At 40.4% G+C, this 20,148-nt stretch overlaps 1 protein-coding gene across 2 annotated transcripts in view; it reads left to right on the top strand.

Annotated features, from left to right (window-relative positions):
• Positions 1–20,148, top strand: part of B3GLCT (beta 3-glucosyltransferase) — a 1,077,075-nt gene that overhangs the window by 839,037 nt on the left and 217,890 nt on the right. The window lies entirely within an intron of this gene.

The raw sequence follows: 20,148 nt of genomic DNA, 5'->3' as shown, positions 1-20,148 counted from the left end.
TAATAGGTACGGTAAAGGTAACACTAGCGACCATGTATGCCCCTAATGAACAACAGGCCACGTTCCTAAGAGAGACTCTAGAGAAGCTAAATGATTTTAAGGAAGGACAACTGATCATAGGGGGAGACTTCAATACGCCATTAATTCCCTCAGTGGACACATCGACGGGTAGAACGTCGATCCCACTGAACCAACTCAAACGAATAGCTAAAACGCTACACTTATCTCAGCTAATAGATGTCTGGCGCATTCGGGGGAACAACATTCGGGGGAACGCGACTTTACATTTTACTCAAATGTGCACCAGTTATACACCAGAATTGATTACTTTTTGATCCCCCATACAAAACTACATGCTGTGGAGCAGACCTCAATCGGAAATAGGACATGGTCAGACCATGCACCCGTATTTTTGAATTACCGCTTGTCGGAGACTTCCTCTCCGAAACATCGCTTTTGGCGTCTAAATGAAAGCCTTCTACAAAACCCTGAAGTATGGACTGACATGACTAGAGCAATTAATTTATACTTTCAAGAAAATGACCAACCAGACTGTGACCCGGGAATACTGTGGGAAGCTCACAAAGCTGTCCTTAGGGGGACCCTCATATCCCATGGGGCCCGTATCAAAAAAGAGAGGAATAAACAGCTATCCCAACTTTTAACTGAGCTTGTCACCTCGGAAGCCAGCCACAAACACGCCCCTACAAGGTCTTCTGAGATAGCTCTGACAACTATTAGATGAAAAATCACAGGCCTTTTGCACTATAGAGCAAAAGCAGCCCTACAGTTATGTCGTAAAAAGACATATGAATCAGGGGACAAATGCGGGAAACTTTTAGCCAAAATGGTTAGAAACCACAAATCAGCGACCTACATCCCACACATCTCCACCTTTAGAGGAAAAAAGGTAACCTTACCTGCTCAAATCACTGATGAATTTAGACTGTTCTATTCTAATCTATACAACTTGCCACAGGGTGCTCCCTCCACTACCAAGATAGAGAACTACATCATGTCCTCCCAAATGACATCTCTCCCTCAGAGATGAACTAGATTCACCCATAACCCTGACAGAAATCCAAAGAGCCATAGGGAAGATGAAACCGGGTAAAGCCCCAGGCCCTGATGGCTATACACTTCAATAATATAAAACACTTTTTCCTATATTAGGACCTCGCATGGTTACATTATTCAACATGATAGGAGCAGGTAAAGCCTTTGCTAGAGAAACTTTGGGGGCTCATATTTCGGTGATTCACAAAGAGGGGAAGGACCCGACAGCATGTGGTAGCTACAGACCCATATCGCTGTTAAATCTTGATCTTAAGTTATTTACTAAAATCTTGGTGGGTCGGCTAGCGCAGCACCTCCAACAACTTATCCACCTAGACCAAGTCGGATTCATTCCTTCTAGGGAGGCTAGAGATAGTACTACAAAGGTTCTAAATTTACTGCATATCACTAGGTCCAGGAAAATTCCCTGTGTCTTCCTTAATACCGACGCTGAAAAGGCGTTCGACCGAGTAAGCTGCCAATTTATGTTTGCGGTACTCAGACACATAGGCCTGGGGGGGGGGGGTGATGCTTAGCCGAATAGCCGGTATATATTCCACTCCCACAGCACAGGTGAAGGCGAATGGAGTCCTGTCATACCCCTTCCCAATAACAAATGGGACGAGACAGGGATGCTCTCTATCCCCTCTCCTCTTTGCCCTTTCTCTAGAACCCTTTCTCTCCAAAATAAGATTAAATCCTGATATACAAGGAATATCACTTGGTCCCATGCAACATAAGATTTCAGCCTACGCAGACGATTTGCTTTTCTCCCTAACCAACCCGGTGGTGTCCCTACCCAATCTCCTCAGAGAATTTGAACTATATGGGAATCTGTTAAACCTAAAAATTAATTTCTCAAAATCGGAAGCGATGGGAATTTCCATACCAGCCAACAGTCTTCCAAATCTGCAATCGAGCTTTAGATTCAGATGGACCAGTTCTGCTTTGACTTACTTAGGTACGAAAATACCATCTGATCTGGCCCTATTGTATGTCAGCAATTTTCCTCCCTTACTAGCCCAGACTAGAACATTAATAGATGACTGGAATACAGGACTTCATTCCTGGTTTGGGCGGTGTAACTTAATCAAAATGAGTATATTACCAAAATTCTTGTACCTCTTCCAAGCCCTGCCAATTAAGATACTTACCACATACTTTAAACAAGTGCAAACTCTTTTTACGCGCTTTGTTTGGGCACACAAAAAAACACTCATCCCAAGATCTCAGCTATCTTTACCAAAACACTATGGAGGTGTTGCGCTCCCAGATATCCGGAAATATTAACAAGCAGTCCATTTAGGCAGAGTAGTAGATTGGCACCGACATAAAGAGTCTAAATTATGGGCACAGATAGAACATCAAACTAAGATACCTTTACAGACGGCGGTGTGGTGCTGGGACTCCCTTCCGTTAGAAGTGAAATCTCATCCCCTCATAGGAAACACTATTAAGCAATGCCTACAAGCAACGCTACAAGCCTCATTAACGACCACAGAATCTCCTTTGACTCCGATCCTGGGAAACCCTAAATTTCCCCCGGGAATCACATCTGGACAGTTTCAAACATTGAGGAGTTCTAATTGTGTTGGAGCTTCGCAATTTGTGAAACAAGATAAATGGCCCTCCATTTCAGAACTAGTGGACCCGATAGGCCCGTTCAAGCTGGTATTCTGGAGTGCAGTACAACTCCACCATTTTCTTCAGGCAATTCCAAACCCTAAATCTTACACTAGACCTTTGACCACGTTTGAAGAAATATGCTTAGACGCAGAACCTCTAACACAGATCTTATCCAAGATGTACACCTTATTAAACACACCCTCACAACCGCCTAGCTTACCATGCATCACAAAATTGGAAACAGACCTCCAGCGTTCTTTTACGGCAGTACAGAGGCAGAACATGATCGCTCTCTCCCTTAAATCCTCAATATGCACTAAAATACAAGAGGCGAACTACAAGATCCTGACTAGGTGGTATTTAACACCTAGCCGTTTAGGTAATACTGCTGGCGATGTCAGGAGGAGGAGGAAACGATACTATACATGTTCTGGTCCTGTCCTAAACTGGCGAATTTCTGGACTACAGTTCGCTCCATTTCCCAAAAATTCACTGATTTTCAGATCCCGAACGACCCGGCATTTTTTCTACTCCATATATCCACTATACCGCTCAAAACTTATAAAAAATCTATTTTACGTCACCTAACCAATGCGGCCAAATCCTGCATTCCCATGCTCTGGAAGTAGCAGTCCCCACCAACCACTGGGATGTAGCTACGGAAAGTAGAGGACATAAACAAAATGGAAGATCTCATAATGACGGCCCAAGATAGACAAGCAGTTTATAAAAAAACTTGGACACTCTGGAATATGTTTAAATATTCAGAGGAAGGAAAAGCCCTTTTTGGGAATCCAAATAATTAACTCACGGCCCACCTGACATAGAATGACTTACTTAAATGAAGGTCTCCGCTGACCCCCCCCCCCCCTTTATTCCCATTCTTCCCTTCCCATCTTTCCCTCCCCCAACCTTCCCCCCATCTGTTTTCTTTTCTTTTCTATTACTTGCTTTTCTACCTCTCCATTTCACTCTCTGGTTGCTGCTTCCTGATTGAAGTAGACTGGTCCTCACAAGAAAGACTTGATTTTCAGCTGGAATTCTAGTTCGATGATCTTTACATGTAACCATAGGATTTAAGTTCTAAGATGGTGAAACAAAGAAACATATATGTTCCAGGAACAGTAGCATGCTAACAGAACTTGTTCAACAAGTCTTACGAAATGTATTATATATTATTAAGATGTATTGTCGGGAGGCTGCGACCCCCCCCCCCCTGTTTGTTTTGTACCATTGTGGTATTTTCTGGGCTTTGCCCTTTCCTTAAAAACTAATAAAATATATATTTGAAAAAAAAAATATATATATATACCTGTGGGAGAGGGATCGGTAACATTTGCATCTTGTACATAATCTTTGGTACAACTACCATTTTAAAAATATTTATTCTGCCAGTCCAAGACAAATGTCTTGTTGTTGTTTTATTTAATTCTGTTTTTATACCATTCAGGAGTGGGATGAAAGGTAAGTACATACCTGCATGAAAAGGGGGGGGGGGGGGGGTAGCCCTATGTGTGGAGCAGGCAGGGGAATTAAAAAGAGAAAACAATCAATCACTTTAAATAGAGGTAGTGTTTTTGTTTAAATGTGATATTTTAGCTGTAGATGCAGTCTAGTGGACTCTGTCACCCACTGGCTTGTTATGCCTTTGGAGTCTCCAGCAACATGAACACCACAACATAGTTCCTGGTTCTGTTCCTGCCAAACCTTGGACTTGGTGATTCAGCCTGTAACAGGGTGTTTTTACTCCTAGTGCTGCATTTATCTAGTATAAAATAATAATAAAAACAACCTTTAAGTAGCCTATTGTGGGCTTGTAGACTTGAAAACTCAAGACCGGAGATCTCACCACTGCATTCTCTAAGGGCTAAAAAAGAATTTGATTATTTAAATCTCCAGCAGCTACCAAATGTTGAAATATTGATATTTTTATATAGTGGCTAGTCAGTCACTTTATTATATATTTAAATTAATGTTAAATGTTATGATAATTATAGAAATTAATGTTCCATAAAGACTTGAAAGAGTATCATACCTCCCTTAGGAAACGTTGACTGTTAAGCCTCTAATCTGCTAACTGATACATCTGCTTGCCCCATTCTTCAGATCATTTTGTAAGTTAAAACATGTTTATCCATGAAATAATATCAAAATTTAATGAATTTGCCTAATCTCCATTGTGTACATACTGTAGGCATAAGAGTACTGATCTGTTGAATTAGGTTTCCAAAGACGCTTTCACATATCTTTGGAAACCTAGGACTGGCATGGTGGCTGCAGGTCCTCATTACCAGCTCTAAGTTTACTGTTTGCAGATCTTCTTTAATATTAATCTCATGATCCCTTTTGATGTTTGCCTTTCCTACACTTGCCAACAGCTGACACTGATACAGCAAAACTCCAAGCACTATTTCATTTTGAGAAATACATGAATCTTGTTCATAAATATGGCATGTATTTTGAGCCCTGATTAACCCAGCCATGGCATAGTGCCCTGTTAGGATTATCCAATCTAAATATGTTTTAGAACAAAAGAATGCAGATTATCTAATAAAGAAGTTCCTAGTTCAATATATACAGTGCCTTGAAAAAGTATTCATACCCCTTGAATTTTCCACATTTTGTCATGTTACAACCAAAAGCATAAATGTATTTTATTGGGCTTTTATGAGATAGACCAACACAAAGTGGCACATAGTGAAGTGGAAGGAAAATGATAAAAGGTTTTCAAATTTGTTTACAAATAAATTTGTGAAAAGTGTGGCGTGCATTTGTATTCAGCCCCCTGAGTCAATACTTTGTAGAACCACCTTTCACTGTAATTACAGCTGCAAGTCTTTTTGGTTATGTCTCTACCAGATTTTCACATCTAGAGTACAAGTTTTGGCCATTCTTCTTTACAAAATAGCTCAGGCTCTGTCAGATTGAATGAAGAGCATCTGTGAACAGAAATTTTCAAGTCTTGCCACAGATTCTCAATTGGATTTAGGTTTGGACTATAACTGGGCCATTCTAACAGATGAATATGCTTTGATCTAAACCATTCCATTGTAGATCTGGCTGTATATTTAGGGTCGTTTTCCTGCACTGGAAGGTGAACCTCCACCCCAGTCTCAAGTCTTTTGCAGACTCTAATGCTGCATACACACGACCGGTTTTGCCGTCGGAATAAACTCCGAAGGTTTCTCCAACAGAACTCCGAAGGAATTCCATTTAAGCGGTCTTGCCTACACACGGTCAAACCAAAGTCCGACCAAAGTTCAACTGTCCAGAACACGGTGACGTACAACGAGACTAGTAAAAGAAAGTTCATTAGCCAGTAGCCAATAGCTTCCGTCTCGTACTTGCTTCAGAGCAAGCGTCGTTTTTGGTCCGTCAGAACAGCATACAGACGATCGGATTTCCCAATAGGAATTGGTTCAGTCGGAAATATTTAGAACATGTTCTATTTCTAGGTCCGTCAGAGTTTTAAAAAAAAAAAAGTCTGATGAGGCAAACACACGATCGGAATAGATGATAAAAAGCTTCCGTCTGACTTTTTCTGTCAGACATTCCGCTCGTGTGTACGCGGCTTAACAGGTTTTCTTCTAAGATTGCCCTGTATTTGGCTCCATCCATCTTCCCATCAACTCTGACCAGCTTCCCTGTCCCTACTGAAGAAAAGCATCCCCAGGGTGTTCAGGGTGATGAGCAGTGTTAGTTTTTTGCCACACATAGTGTTTTGCTTTTAGGCCAAAAAGTTCAATTTTGGTCTCACCTGACCAGAGCACCTTCTTCCCCATGTTTGTGTGGTGTCTCCCCCACATGGCTTCTCACAAACTGCAAATGCGACTTCTTATTGCTTTATTCCATCTAATGCCGCGTACACACGGTCGGACTTTTCGGCTACAAAAGTCCGACAGACTTTCGACTGACTTTTGGCGGACTTTTCGTGGACTTGCGGCAGACTTTCTAACGAACGGACTTGCCTACATACGATCACACAAAAGTCCGACGGATTCGTACGTGATGACGTACACCGGACTAAAATAAGGAAGTTGATAGCCAGTAGCCAATAGCAGCCCTAGCGTGGGTTTTTGTCCGTCGGACTAGCATACAGACGAGCGGATTTCTGGGTCCGGCGTAGTTACGACGTAAAGATTTGAAGCATGTTTCAAATCTAAAGTCCGTCAGATTTGCGGCTGAAAAAGTCCGCTGAAAGTCCGGGGAAGCCCACACACGATCGGATTGTCAGCCAGCTTTGGTCCGTCGGCGTCCGTCGGACTTTTGTAGACAAAGTCCGACTGCGTGTACGCTGCATAAGGCTTTCTTCTTGCCACTATTCTATAAAGGCCAGATTTGTTGAGTGCATGACTAATAGTTGTCCTGTGGACAGATTCTCCCACCTGAGATGTGGATTTCTGCAGTTCCTCCAGAGTTACCATGGGCCTCTTGGTTGCTTCTCTGATTAATGCTCTCCTTGCCCGGCCTGTCAGTTTAGGTGGAAGGCCATGTCTTGGTAGGTTTGCAGTTGTGTTATACTCTTTCCATTTTTGTATGATGGATTGAACTGTGCTCCATGAGATGATCAAAGCTTGGGATTTTTTTTATAACCTAACCCAGCATTAAACTTCTCCACAACTTTTCCCTGACCTGTCTGGTGTGTTCCTTGGCCTTCATGATGCTGTTTGTTCACTAAGGTTCTCTAACAAACCTCAGAGGGCTTCACAAAACAGCTTTATTTATACTAAGATTAAATTACACGCAGGTGGACTCTATTTGCTTAATAGGTGACTTCTGAAGGCAATGGATTACACTAAATTTTAGTTAGATTTTAGTTAAGGGTATCAGAGTAAAGGGGGCTGAATACAAATGCATGCCACACTTTTCAGATATTTATTTGTAAAAAATTTGGAAAACCATTTATAATTTTCCTTACACTTCACAATTATGTGCCACTTTGTGTTGGTCTATCATATAAAATCCCAATAAAATACATTTATGTTTTTGGTTGTAACATGATAACATGTGGAAAATTTCCAAGGGTATGAATACTTTTTCAAGGCACTGTATATATATTGGCTGAGTTCTTTTCCTTGTCAAAAGAAGTTTATTGAGTATACAATGTTATAAAGATACATAAAGATACATAAAGTAAGTTTACAAGGATCTATAAAGTAAGCTCATTGTTTTACAGTAGGGTTTATATAGGTAAATATCATGAGATTTCAAATATTAAACATTGGGTTCACGTAAACCTAAATTAAAGATATATATCATTTCCTTAGTTACTTTTGTAGGTATTTAAATGATTTATACCTACTATACATATTGTTTACAAGTAGAGTGTATATAGGTCAAATAAATTCTGATAATGAGCTTTAATCGTAAGGTGGAGAAAAGGAAAGAGAAAGAAGAAAAAGGGTTGAAAGGTAGAGGTATGGTCCACAAGGTTGTCCCGCTCGTCAGTTTATTATTCTTTTTAGTTCTCTTTGAAGCCTTAGAATGGGTGTCTCTGTAAGTCATTTAATCTGTTACCATGGCAACAGGACAGAGTCATTGAAATTTGACTGGAACTGTTGTTTTATCCAAGGATGCCAAAGTTTTTCAAATTTTGGAATTTGATTTTGATCGATGGCTACCATCTTAGCATGGGACATTGTATTATTCATTCTGTGAATTGTTTCTGCTAGTACCAATGTAGGAGATTTCCATGCCTTGGCCACTGTTTGTTTTGCAGCCGTTATTAGTTGGATCATAAGTTTGAATTGAGAGAGTGTTAACCATTCCGGTTTTAGATTAAGTAAAGTTAAATATGGATCTGGTTGTATTATTTTTTTAAATATTTTAGATGCAATCACGAAGACTTCCTTCCAGAAGGTTTGGATTACTGGGCACATCCACCATATGTGTAAATATGTGCCTATTTCTGGGCATCCTCGAAAACAAAGAGCTGAGGTATTAGGTGAATATTTTGCCACTCTAGCGGGTACAAGGTACCAGCGAGTTAGGACTTTATAATTTGTCTCCAGTGCCAAGATGTTGGGTGAAGATGACTTAGATGTGAGCCATATATTAGACCAGTCCGTGTCTTCTAAAGTTCGTCCCAGGTCCTCCTCCCACCTCTGAACGTAAGAGGGTCTATTAAGATTTGCTACTCCATATAATTGATTATAAAGTGATGAAATTGTACCTTTAGCAAATGGATCTTTTATACAGATTGATTCAAAAATGGATAGTTGGGATAATGGTGTATCCCCCTTTAGGAATGGTGTATAGAAATTTTTGATTTGGAGATATCTAAATATCTCAGAGTTTGGTAGATCATATTTTTCTCTAAGCGATGGGAATGAAAGGAATGATTTAGATGCTATGAAGTCATTTAGTGTCTGAATGCCTGATGTTGTCCAAGCTTTAAAAGAATTTGGGTAGATCCATGCCGGATAAAAGGCCGGATTTCTGATAAAAGAAAGGAGAGGATTGTGTGGAGATTGTAACTGATATTTGGTTTTTAGTTTATCCCAGAGAGATAAGAAGTGTTTAGTTATGGGATTATGAATTTTAAAGCGGTCTTTAGGATCAAGCCATAATAAATTTGATATTAATAGAGGGTCATTTTCTGAAGCCTCTATAAATACCCATAATGGGATTTCCTGTTTTGCATGGTATTTGGACAGACTGGCCAAATGTGCTGCTCTGTAGTAGTTAGTAAAATTAGGGTATCCCAGGCCTCCTTTATTTTTGGTAAGATGTAGTGTGTGTATAGGTATACGTGGTTTAGAAGATCCCCATATAAACGAAGTTGCTCTTTTTTGTACTATTCTCAAAAAATAGGAAGGAATTGGAATAGGGAGGACTCTGAATAGATAAAGCAATTTGGGTAGAATAGTCATTTTGATTGCATTAATCTTCCCTATCCAGGATAAAGGAAGTTGCGACCATTGTTTTATTAGATTTGTGATCTGTCTTAATACAGGAGGATAATTGGTTGAGAATAAGTCAGAATGAGATGCTGTTAAATGAATTCCAAGATATGGGATTGATTTTTCTGCCCATGTGAATGGGAGTGCAGCCCTAGCCGGGATCAATTCCATGTTTGTGAGTGAAATATTAAGCACTAGGCATTTCTTAGGATTAATCATAAGGCCGGACAGGGCTGCAAATCCATCAAGAGCTGGTATTAAGTTAGGACCAGAGACCTGTGGTGATGATAGAAAAAGTAATATATCGTCTGCAAATATACATAATTTGTGTGTAATACCTCCTACTTCAATGCCAGTTATAGTTTGGTTTGTTCTGATGTATTGGGCCATGGGTTCGAGTATAAGGGCAAATAATAAGGGAGATAATGGGCAACCCTGTCGGGTACCTCTTTCGATATTAAAGGCTTCAGATTTGTATCCAGCATATTTTATATAGGCTTTGGGTTTATTATATAATGCTTTGATCCATGTTAAAAAGTGGGGTCCAAAACCCCATTTTTGTAATGAATATTGCATATATTGCCAGGATACTGTGTCAAATGCCCTCTTAATATCGAGAGATAGAAAACATAAAGGGATTTTCCGTTTTTTAGCAATATGTGCCGATAACACTGCCCTGCGTATATTATCGCCTGCCTGTCTATTTGGCATGAAGCCTACTTGATCTCTATGTATTAATTTTCCTATAATGCTATTGAGGCGTTTTGCTATTATTTTTGCTAATAATTTAATATCGAGGTTTAACAGAGAGATAGGCCAATAATTCACACAGGAAGTATCATCAGAAAGGGGTTTTGGGATCATACAAACAATTGCCATTAGTGTTTCTTGCCGAAAAGAATGTCCATCTAGAAGTTTGTTAAAAGTTTCAGTGAGAATGGGAGAGAGTATTTCTGAGAATGTTTTATAGTATAAAGCCGAGTAGCCGTCTGGGCCTGGTCTTTTGTTAAGTTTTAGGTCTTTTATGGCGTTAGCAACTTCATCTATAGTTATAGGCTCATCCAAACTGCTTTTTTGATTCTGAGATAACTCAGGTAAGGTTATTTTTGAGAAGAAGGATTCAGCTTCTGTAGGATTAAATTCATTGTTTGTCTTGTATAAAGTTGCGAGATGTGAGTGAAATTTATGGACTATTTTAACTGGATTACAAGTGTAAACATTTTTTGATAATTTCAAACGTATTGGTTTGAAAGATTTGTTAGTTGAATTTAATGCCCGAGCCAAATATGTACCTGGTTTGTTTGTATTCATGTAGAAATTGTGTTTGGAGCGTTTGAGGGATTTATCAACTGACTCAGTGAGAAATAGATCGTATTCCAATCTAGATTTTTCCAGATGAGATTTTGTACTCTGAGATGGATTATCTTGAAATGATATGTAGGCTGCATTAAAATTGAGCTCTAGTTTTTTTGCTAGATTTTTGCGTTCCCGTTTAAATAGTGCCATTTGTCTTTGTATTGTACCACGCAAGACAGGCTTATGAGCTTCCCACAGTGTTATTGGGGAAATGTCTGTTGTATTATTAGGCTGAGTTCTTTTTAAATATAGCAATTTTATCCCAGACTCTGGGATGTTAACCACTTACCGACCGCCGCACGACGATGTACGTCCAAACTTTGAACGGGGATATCGTTGTTATGACAGCAGCTAGCTGCCATAACCCTGGTATCCCCGTTTTCGTGCGGCGGCCGGCTTTCAGATAAAAGTGGTCCCTGCGGCAGATTCGCCGTGAGATCACTTTTATCGATGGCGGGAGAGGGCCCCTCTCGCCGCGATCCGGTGCCCTCCGCCACTTACCGGAGCCGTCGGTAGCGGCGGAGACGATTGCATCTGTCTCCGTCCTGTGTCTGGAGACGAGTGAGGCTAAGATGGCCCCACTCGTCTCCATGACACTGCTGGGCGGAAGCGACGTCAAAACGTCACTTCCGTCCACGCCTCTTAAAGGCACATTTTTTCAAATGTCATTTTTTAAATGACTTTTTTTTTTTTTAATGCATTTTAGTGTAAATATGAGATCTGAGGTCTTTTTGACCCCAGATCTCATATTTAAGAGGTCCTGTCATGCTTTTTTCTATTACAAGGGATGTTTACATTCCTTGTAAAAGGAATAAAAGTGACACCATTTTTTTTTAAACAGTGTAAAAATAAATAAAATAAAAAAAAAAATTTTAAAACCCCCCCGTCCCGACGAGCTCGCGCGCAGAAGCGAACGCATACGCGAGTAGCGCCCGCATATGAAAATGGTGGTCAAACCACACATGTGAGGTATCGCAGCGACCGGTAGAGCGAGAGCACTAATTCTAGCCCTAGACCTCCTCTGTACCGCAAAATATGCAACCTGTAGAATTTTTTAAACGTCGCCTATGGAGATTTTTGAGGGTAAAAGTTTGACGCCATTCCACGAGCGGGTGCAATTTTCAAGCGTGACATGTTGGGTATCAATTTACTTGGCGTAACATTATATTTCACAATATAAAAAAAAATTGGGCTTACTTTACTGTTGTCATATTTTTTATTCAAAAAAGTGAATTTTTTCCAAAAAAAGTGCGATTTTAAGACCGCTGCGCAAATATGGTGCAAAAAAAAGTATTGCAACAACCGCCATTTTATTCTCTAGGGTGTTAGAAGAAAAACCATATATAATGTTTGGGGGTTCTAAGTAATTTTCTAGCAAAAAAAACCTGTTTTAAGCAAAACGAAGCTGGTCCTTAAGTGGCTAATGTGCAAATTAGCTGATCCTCCAAAGTGAATGGCAAAAATTATTTTGTTTCTATGCCTGTCCTTTAAGATCATTGGAAGCAAATGAATGCCTCACTTTGCCCACCCCTATTGTACGTTATCTGAAGAGTTCCTTAACCACTTCAATACAGGGCACTTATACCCCTTTCCTGCCCAGACTAATTTTCAGCTTTCAGTAGTCTCGCACTTTGAATGCCAATTACGCAGTCATGCAACACTGTACCCAAACAAAATTTTTATAATTTTTTTTCACACAAATAGAGCTTTCTTTTGGTGGTATTTAATCAACACTGGGTTTTTTATTTTTTGTGATATAAGTGGAAAAAGAGCGAAAATTTTGGAAAAAAACTTTTTTTTTTTTTTTCTATTATAACATTTTGCAAATAAGTAATTTTTATTCATAAATTTGGGCCAAAATATATACTGCTACATATCTTTGGTAAAAATAACCAAAATTAGTGGATATTATTTAGTCTGTGTGAAAGTTATAGAGTCTGCAAGCTATGGTGCAAATCATTATTGATCACACCTGATGCACCTTTGAGGCCCTGAAATGTCAGGACAGTACAGATACCCCCCAAATTATCCCTTTTTGGAAAGTAGACAGTCCAAGGTATTTAGTAAGAAGCATGGCGAGTTTTTTGAAGTTTTTTTCCCACAATTCTTGGGAAAATTAAGAAATTACTTTTTTAACACAAAATTGTCATAACAAGTTATTTCTCTAATGGGCTGCAGATAGGTACTCTGGTATTCTAATGGACTGGAGACAGGTCCTTGGGTAATCTGATGGGCTGCAGATAGGTACTCGGATACTCTGCTGGGCTAGAGACAGGTACTAGGTTACTCTGATGAGCTGGAGACAGGTACCCAGGTACTCCGATGGGATGGAGACAGGTACTTGGGTACTCTGGTGGGCTGCTGATAGGTACTCGTGTACTCTAGACTGGAGACAGGTACTCGGGTACTCTGATGGTCTGAAGATAGGTACTCAGGTACTCTGGTCTGGGGACAGATACTCGTGTACTCTGATGGGCTGGTGACAAGCACTCTCCTCCTCGCACACAATCGGTGTGCGAGGAGGAGAACCCGATAACAGCTAGTTACCGTGGTTTGTTTACATTCTGTGATCGGCTGTGATTGGACACAGCTGGTCATGTGGTAAAGAGACAATTTCTTTGGCTCTTTATCCCAATCGGAGATGGGCTGTGTCAGAGTATCACGCCTCGTTCCTGATCACCACTTTGTGTGCCCCTGGGGGGGCGCATGAGCAGCGTGCACGAGGACAGTGCTTGTGACCGGCTGTGATTGGACATAGCTGGTCACGTGGTATGGAGCCATTTTTATTGGCTATTTACACTGATCGGGGATGGGGTGCGGCTGAGCACTCCAACAATTGATTGTGTTCATGGAGAAATTAATGATGTGTGAAAAGTGATGAAGAGAAATATTAGTTGTTTTCAAAAACATCTACAAAGGTTATATTCAGAAAACTTGTAATTCCTGCTCGGGATATGAAGATTTTAGAATATTTAGAAAATGTTATATAAAAATGGAACTCTAGACAACCAACAAAATAGATACATTATATTATCAAAAGTATTGGGATGCCTGCCTTTACACGCAAATGAATTTGAATGGAATACCAGTCTTAGTCCGAAGGGTTCAATACTGAGTTGGCCCACCCTTCGCAGCTATAACAGCTTCAACTCTTCTGGGAAGGCTGTTCACAAGGTTTAGGAGTGTGTCTATAGGAATATTTTACCATTCTTCCAGAAGCGCATTTGTGAGTTCAGGCACTGATGTGGGCAAGAAAGCCTGGCTCGCTTTTTTCCTCTCTAATTCATCCCAAAGGTGTTGTATCTGACTGAGGTCAGGACTCTGTGCAGGCCAGTCAAGTTCCTCCACTCCAAACTCACTCATCCATGTCATTCTTCCTTTGTACACTGGTCCAAATAATTTGGCAGAGGGCGGTTATGGTGTGGGGTTGTTTTTCAGGGGTTGGGCTGGGCCCCTTAGTATGCACAAACATTTTACCTTTTATTTTTATTGTGAACAGAATGAGCTGTTTTACAAAGTAAGGCTTCATCTGCTGGTTGTTCAATGTAGAAAAGTTAGAAATTTTGTCAACCTTTTATATGGCTATGTATTTATTGTGAAGATTTTGCATCACTTTTTCTCTTGTTGACAATATTACGAGGACATTAAATTAATAAATGAGGTTCTAATCCTTTCATGCTCTATCCTATTCTTGTCTTTTGTCACCAGACCGTTCATTTCAACAGAAATCTCTCATGAGATCACCTGTAAATCTTCCCTTATGTAGCCATCCAAACGCCTTGAAACTGCTGCAGGGTGCCACTATTTTGGATGCAATGTCAACTGCCCTAGCTGACTAAGCTGTCATTTATGTGACTCCCCAGTCCATAGTATCCCCCGTCACATAAATTATTATAAAGGGAGGTTTAGGGGCGGATGCTGGGTCAACACAGACAGTAATCAGACACTCTCAGAAGAGGAGAGGGCTATGACCTGCAAGGGAAGGGAGGGCGATGTGCTACAGAATTGCCTCACCTGGAGTGATCTCATTTTCTAGCAAGTTTAGAGACACATTGCAAGTGAATCAAATACATTTATAGAAAGGAAAACACTGCAAGTAATCATTTAAAATACTTGATTTTCCTGCAATTTTTTTTTTTTCAAAAGTATTTTATTGTATTGGTGATTATGAAGTCTTAACAGGAATCATTGATCATCAAGCATTGAACAATGAAAATGAAAAAGTTGTAAAATATACAAAGATATACAAAGCTATACAAATACAGAATGTCCCAGCTATCATTGAAAATCACTTCCATGCTAGGTCGATTGTAAAAAGGTGTATTAGCCCAACTTATATCTTTAATTGGGCATTAATTGTCCCATAACTGGTGTTCTATGGAAATTGTATGCTTCTTACAGTGAAAGTATCAATATTGTGCTCTTGTAAAGTGAGAATAAAGTATGACCTCTGTCGTAGGTGTAACATACTTGTCACTGTGTCTGTGTGGGTCTGGTTAATGATCGTTCAAAGTATCTTCGTGATTGTCTGAAGTTTGTTTCATTGGTTGGGTATCTAATAAGTATTTGAAGTGGGAGGACTGTATGCTTGCCTGGGTGTCTAAATAGAGGGTATAGAAAATGGAGGGGGGAGCGTGAGGGAGCGGGAAGTGAAAGGCTGGGGGGGCATGGGGGGGGGAAGGGTTAGGTAAGGAGGGGGGAGAGGGAGGGGGGTCTCTGACTTCCCCTGGTAAGTGGTATTTGGCAACTGGGTTTTGAGGGAGTTTGTTTAGGGTAACTTGGGGGGGTAGTTTCCCATTGAAGGACGGAAGAAATGATGATGGGGAGTTTGGGTTAAAGACAGATATGTCATCAAGGTTACCCCTGCTTCATGTGGGTGGAGCTAGCGTGTCCTTGTATTCAGGTGAAGTTTGATAGTGTATCCAACATGCCCACTTGTGACTGAATTTTGTAGGCGTGTCACGTGAGATGTGTATAAGCTGTTCCATTTCTGCTACTCTGTTTATTCTAACAAACCATTCATTGATAGTGGGTATATGAGTTGAATTCCAATGTACGGGTATACATTGCTTAGCTGCGTTAATCATATGCGTCATTAGTGACTTATGATAGGTGGCATGTGGTAGAGATGAGAGGTGTAGAAGAAATTGGGCAGGGGTGAACTCAAGTTCGTAAGTGGTAACTTTCGTGATTATGCGCTGGACCTCTGACCAAAAGGCTCGCAGTGGGGTGCAGGACCACCATATGTGTAGAAGGGTACCCTTTTCTTGATGGCACCTTCAGCATGTTTCAGGGATAACCGCTTTGAATTTATGTAACAGTACTGGGGTATGGTACCATCTGGCCTGAATTTTGAACCCATTTTCCTGGGTGGTGACATTGGTTGAACCCTTGTGTATGGTTATAAATATTTGTTCCCATCTTTCTTCCGTTAGTTGGATGGATAAGTCAGCTTCCCATTTTCTGCAAGACTGACTTTCGTTAGCTTTGAGATCAGCGAAGATTAGGTTATGTATGTAATTGATAAGATGAGATTGGGGTGTTGTCTTGATACATAGGGATTCAAAAGGTGTGAGCGGTCTGGAGCATTGACCATTTTTGTCTAGGATTTTGAGGTAGTCGGCTATTAGTATGTATGACCATGGAGAGATAGGTGCCTTTTCTAAACGGGCGGCAATTTGACCTACTGTGAGTAATTTGCCGTTGTGGTAAAATTGGTGGGCTCTGATTTGTTCCCATGGCCAGTTGTCTGAGAGATATTGGTGATGCATTCCTGGTGGGAAATCTGGGTTTAACTTTATCGGGGACAATGGACTGGGGGTGGAGGAAATGGAGGTCTTCTTACATGTTTGGTGGAAGCATTGTATGGTGGGGCCAATCGTCGGGTGTGAGTGAATTTCTGGTGGGAGTTGGTTTGGGGAAATCCAAGGGAGCGAGCTCAGAGTTAATTTTGTGAAGGAAGCTTCTAAAGAGACCCAGTCTTTCTGTTGGGTATGGACATTCCAGTCCACTATCCTGGCAAGATGTGTGGCTGTGTGATAGTGGAGGATGTTCGGAAGGCCTGTGCCTCCCAGATTCTTCGGGCGAGTAAGTTGGTCATGACCAATTCTATGTCTATGTTTCCCCCAAAGGAAGTTGGAACATATCTGTCTGTATGTTTTGAAGAAAGAGGGGGGGATCTGTTCCTGCAATTTTTTAAGTTGGTGATGGGATCTCTTTGAGCGCTGACAAATCCCTTTTAAATCATCCTTACCTTACTGTGCTTGTATAAAATGTAAACGTTTGGTGTCATGGTGAAGTAGTGAATGACAGCTCAGCCTGTCACATCTAACTGTCTCTGTAGGCTTTTCTGCTAGCTCTGCCATGTTAACTACAAAATTAGTGGTGCATTTTCATTTTCAAATTTGTTCTGAAAGGATGACATCCGTAGCCTGTTTTTAATTCATGAGGCCCAAAAGCTCGAAATGAAAATATTTAGAATGCCTTTCTTTAGTATTGTGGTTTCTAATTAATTATCTTTGCCATTTCTGTCATTTATATTTTTAAGTTAACACAGCTATGTAAACAGACACATCAATAAAATGCCATAAGATAGCTGCACGTGGTTTATCTTAATTTCTGGATTTAGGCGTCTTTAGTTTATATTCTAAATGTACCATCTTCAGTGGCTACAATATTTTTCTCTGTATTTATCTTGGTTCTTGTGGACATTTTGACCTGTACTTCTCTTTTAATGTAACAATGGTTTGTGTCTTGATTAATGAGCTACTTTAGCAAGAACTTATGGCATGGGGCTGAGTATAATTATGGTGCTTTATCCTGGTCTTCTTAACAAGAAATGACTGCTGTCAGCTTACCGTCCTACATTTTATTCTCTAAAAAGACCTAGCATTTATATAATTTGATACTGTTTGAGTACATTTCCATTCTGTATTCCAAAATAGTCCTAAGAATTTGACGCCTTCATCTTAAAGTGGTCCTAAACTTAAAATCAAAAGGTTGGCTGTCTAACAGGATTTATAAGCGCAGTTTAATGTGACCAAGCACATCAGTAAAACAGTACATACTTTTAACATATTCTTGATTTTGACAGTGCCTAGTAAACCTACATTCTCCTTGTCCGATAGGAGCCTGTCAGGAGGCATACCCCCACCCATTTCTGATTCTCATTACTGGATTGCATAGATGGTGTCATCAAGGAGAGGCTGCAGAATGCCTACTGTAAGCGCTATATCACTCATAACTGATTTTTCTCATACTGAAAGATACAGTTGCATGAGTCTAGACTTTAGACTTTAAAGTTGTGTTCCAGGCAAAGTAAAGTAAATCAATTAACTGCTAACCCCATCCATAAAACAATACAACAGTGCTGAAGTTAAATGTTCTAATTCAGTGCATCCAGTTTTGCGTTCTCAAGATTGAGTCATACAATGCTGTACAACTGTATTCTCACATTTCCAATGCATAGCACTGCTTTGGTTCATGTTCATGTCATGTGAAGAAAAAGAGAATTAAGACGTGTATTTTTGTGCACCTCAGAGCCTTCCGACACTGTGTAATATAGAACAATGTGCTGTCACACATAAAATCAAATAGTAGTTAAAAAAGGGAAAAAAGCAAGCACTGCTATGGATTTTAACAACACATTGCAGCTCACAGCGACACGCATACGTTAAACGCACCAGTGTGGATTCGTTATGCGCACCTTAACGTGAGCCTACAGGTGCAAATGAGAATTTATTATTGTGTAAGGCTGCAGTAGGCGCAGAGAGGGCAGTCCCCGAACCAGGGAAGTTACTGCCGTTTTTTTTACAAGCTTAGATTCAGGGTTATTTAGAAGGCACATGACTTTGCTTGCTCCTGTCCGAAGCAAGTATTATATGTGTTCAATCTGTATATACACCTATGTGTCATCCATACAAACCTTTAATCATACAAATACCCCATACAGTCTAGCAATAGCAGTCAGCAGTGCCTAGGATTAACACTGCAGATATACTATTATGAGTACCTAGACACACTCACATACTACGAAGACTTAAGGCAAAAGGTACATTTGTCAAGGTATTGCTTAGACATAAATACTACTTCAAGATTTTCCCCTATAACATAGCAATTCATCTTTTCAGTTCCACCTTAAAGCCAAAGCACAGGAAATTTAAAGGATAAGTTCACCTTTTCACCTTTGGAACATCTTACAATTATGTGCCAGCATCTCAAGCCCCCCCCAATTCCCCCTCCTTGTGACAGCAGGCGGGGATCCTTTCCCTGCACTGTCAAAATTTGAAAACAGAGTAGCCATGCGGGGCTCCGCCCACACAGTGTCATTAATTCACAGTTTCCTGTGACTTAATGCCTACAAGTACCATTACCATTGCGGTTGACGACTTGAAGTTCTCAGCATCTCGCAGTCCATTGATCTTCATGCTCTCAGGTACCTGCCTGCCCACATGAGGAAGATGAAGACAACTATGTTGAGAGTTTGCAGGAGCCTGAGATCTGCTGATCCCGGGTGCAATGCTCTGCAGGCTCCTTAGGGAAAAAAAAATAAATGCAGTTTTTTTTTACACCTGCAAAAAAATGTGCATTTATTATTTTTTTTTTTTGTAAGAACTTATCCTTTATAAATTATTCCTGACAGTGGGGCTGTGCCTGCACTGCAAGGTTTAGCTGCTCGTTTTGTCTTGGGGAGAGGAGAAGGAATCAAATGTACCTGATCCTGGCAGATTGCTTTCCCACACAATCAGGCCGTGAACTGTCCCTTGGTTTCATCTAATGCAGGGCTATGGACACATTGGTCTTGATGTCATGACCTTGGGCTGTTTGAGCATAGGGGAGAAAACACTGCGAGGAAAGGTCAAGCAGTACAAAGGATCGGGTAAGTAACTCTACTTAAACAAGTCCTCTATACCTAAATGAGCAATTAACCCTTGCAGCGTGGGCACAGCTCCACCAAGAGATCATTTTTACATTTCCCAGAGTTGGGCCTTAAGGATAGTGCCAACTACCATCATATAGATTGTGAGGCACCCAGGTGCAGAAGAGACATGCTAGGGTAAAATAAGTTTTAGTCTCTTAGCAGGTAGGTTGTGTCCCTTGAGTTGAAATCTTTTTTGACTGGTATGTACCTTTCACATGCATTTGTACTTTTCACATGAAAAATTGAATTAACCGGCTCACAAAGTAGCATTTTACAATAGAGATGTTT

The sequence above is a fragment of the Aquarana catesbeiana genome, linkage group LG02 (genome assembly GCF_042186555.1).
Source record: "Aquarana catesbeiana isolate 2022-GZ linkage group LG02, ASM4218655v1, whole genome shotgun sequence".
Taxonomy (NCBI): domain Eukaryota; kingdom Metazoa; phylum Chordata; class Amphibia; order Anura; family Ranidae; genus Aquarana; species Aquarana catesbeiana.
Note: the sequence above shows the minus strand (reverse complement) of the source record. Positions and strands in the feature narration are given on the sequence as shown.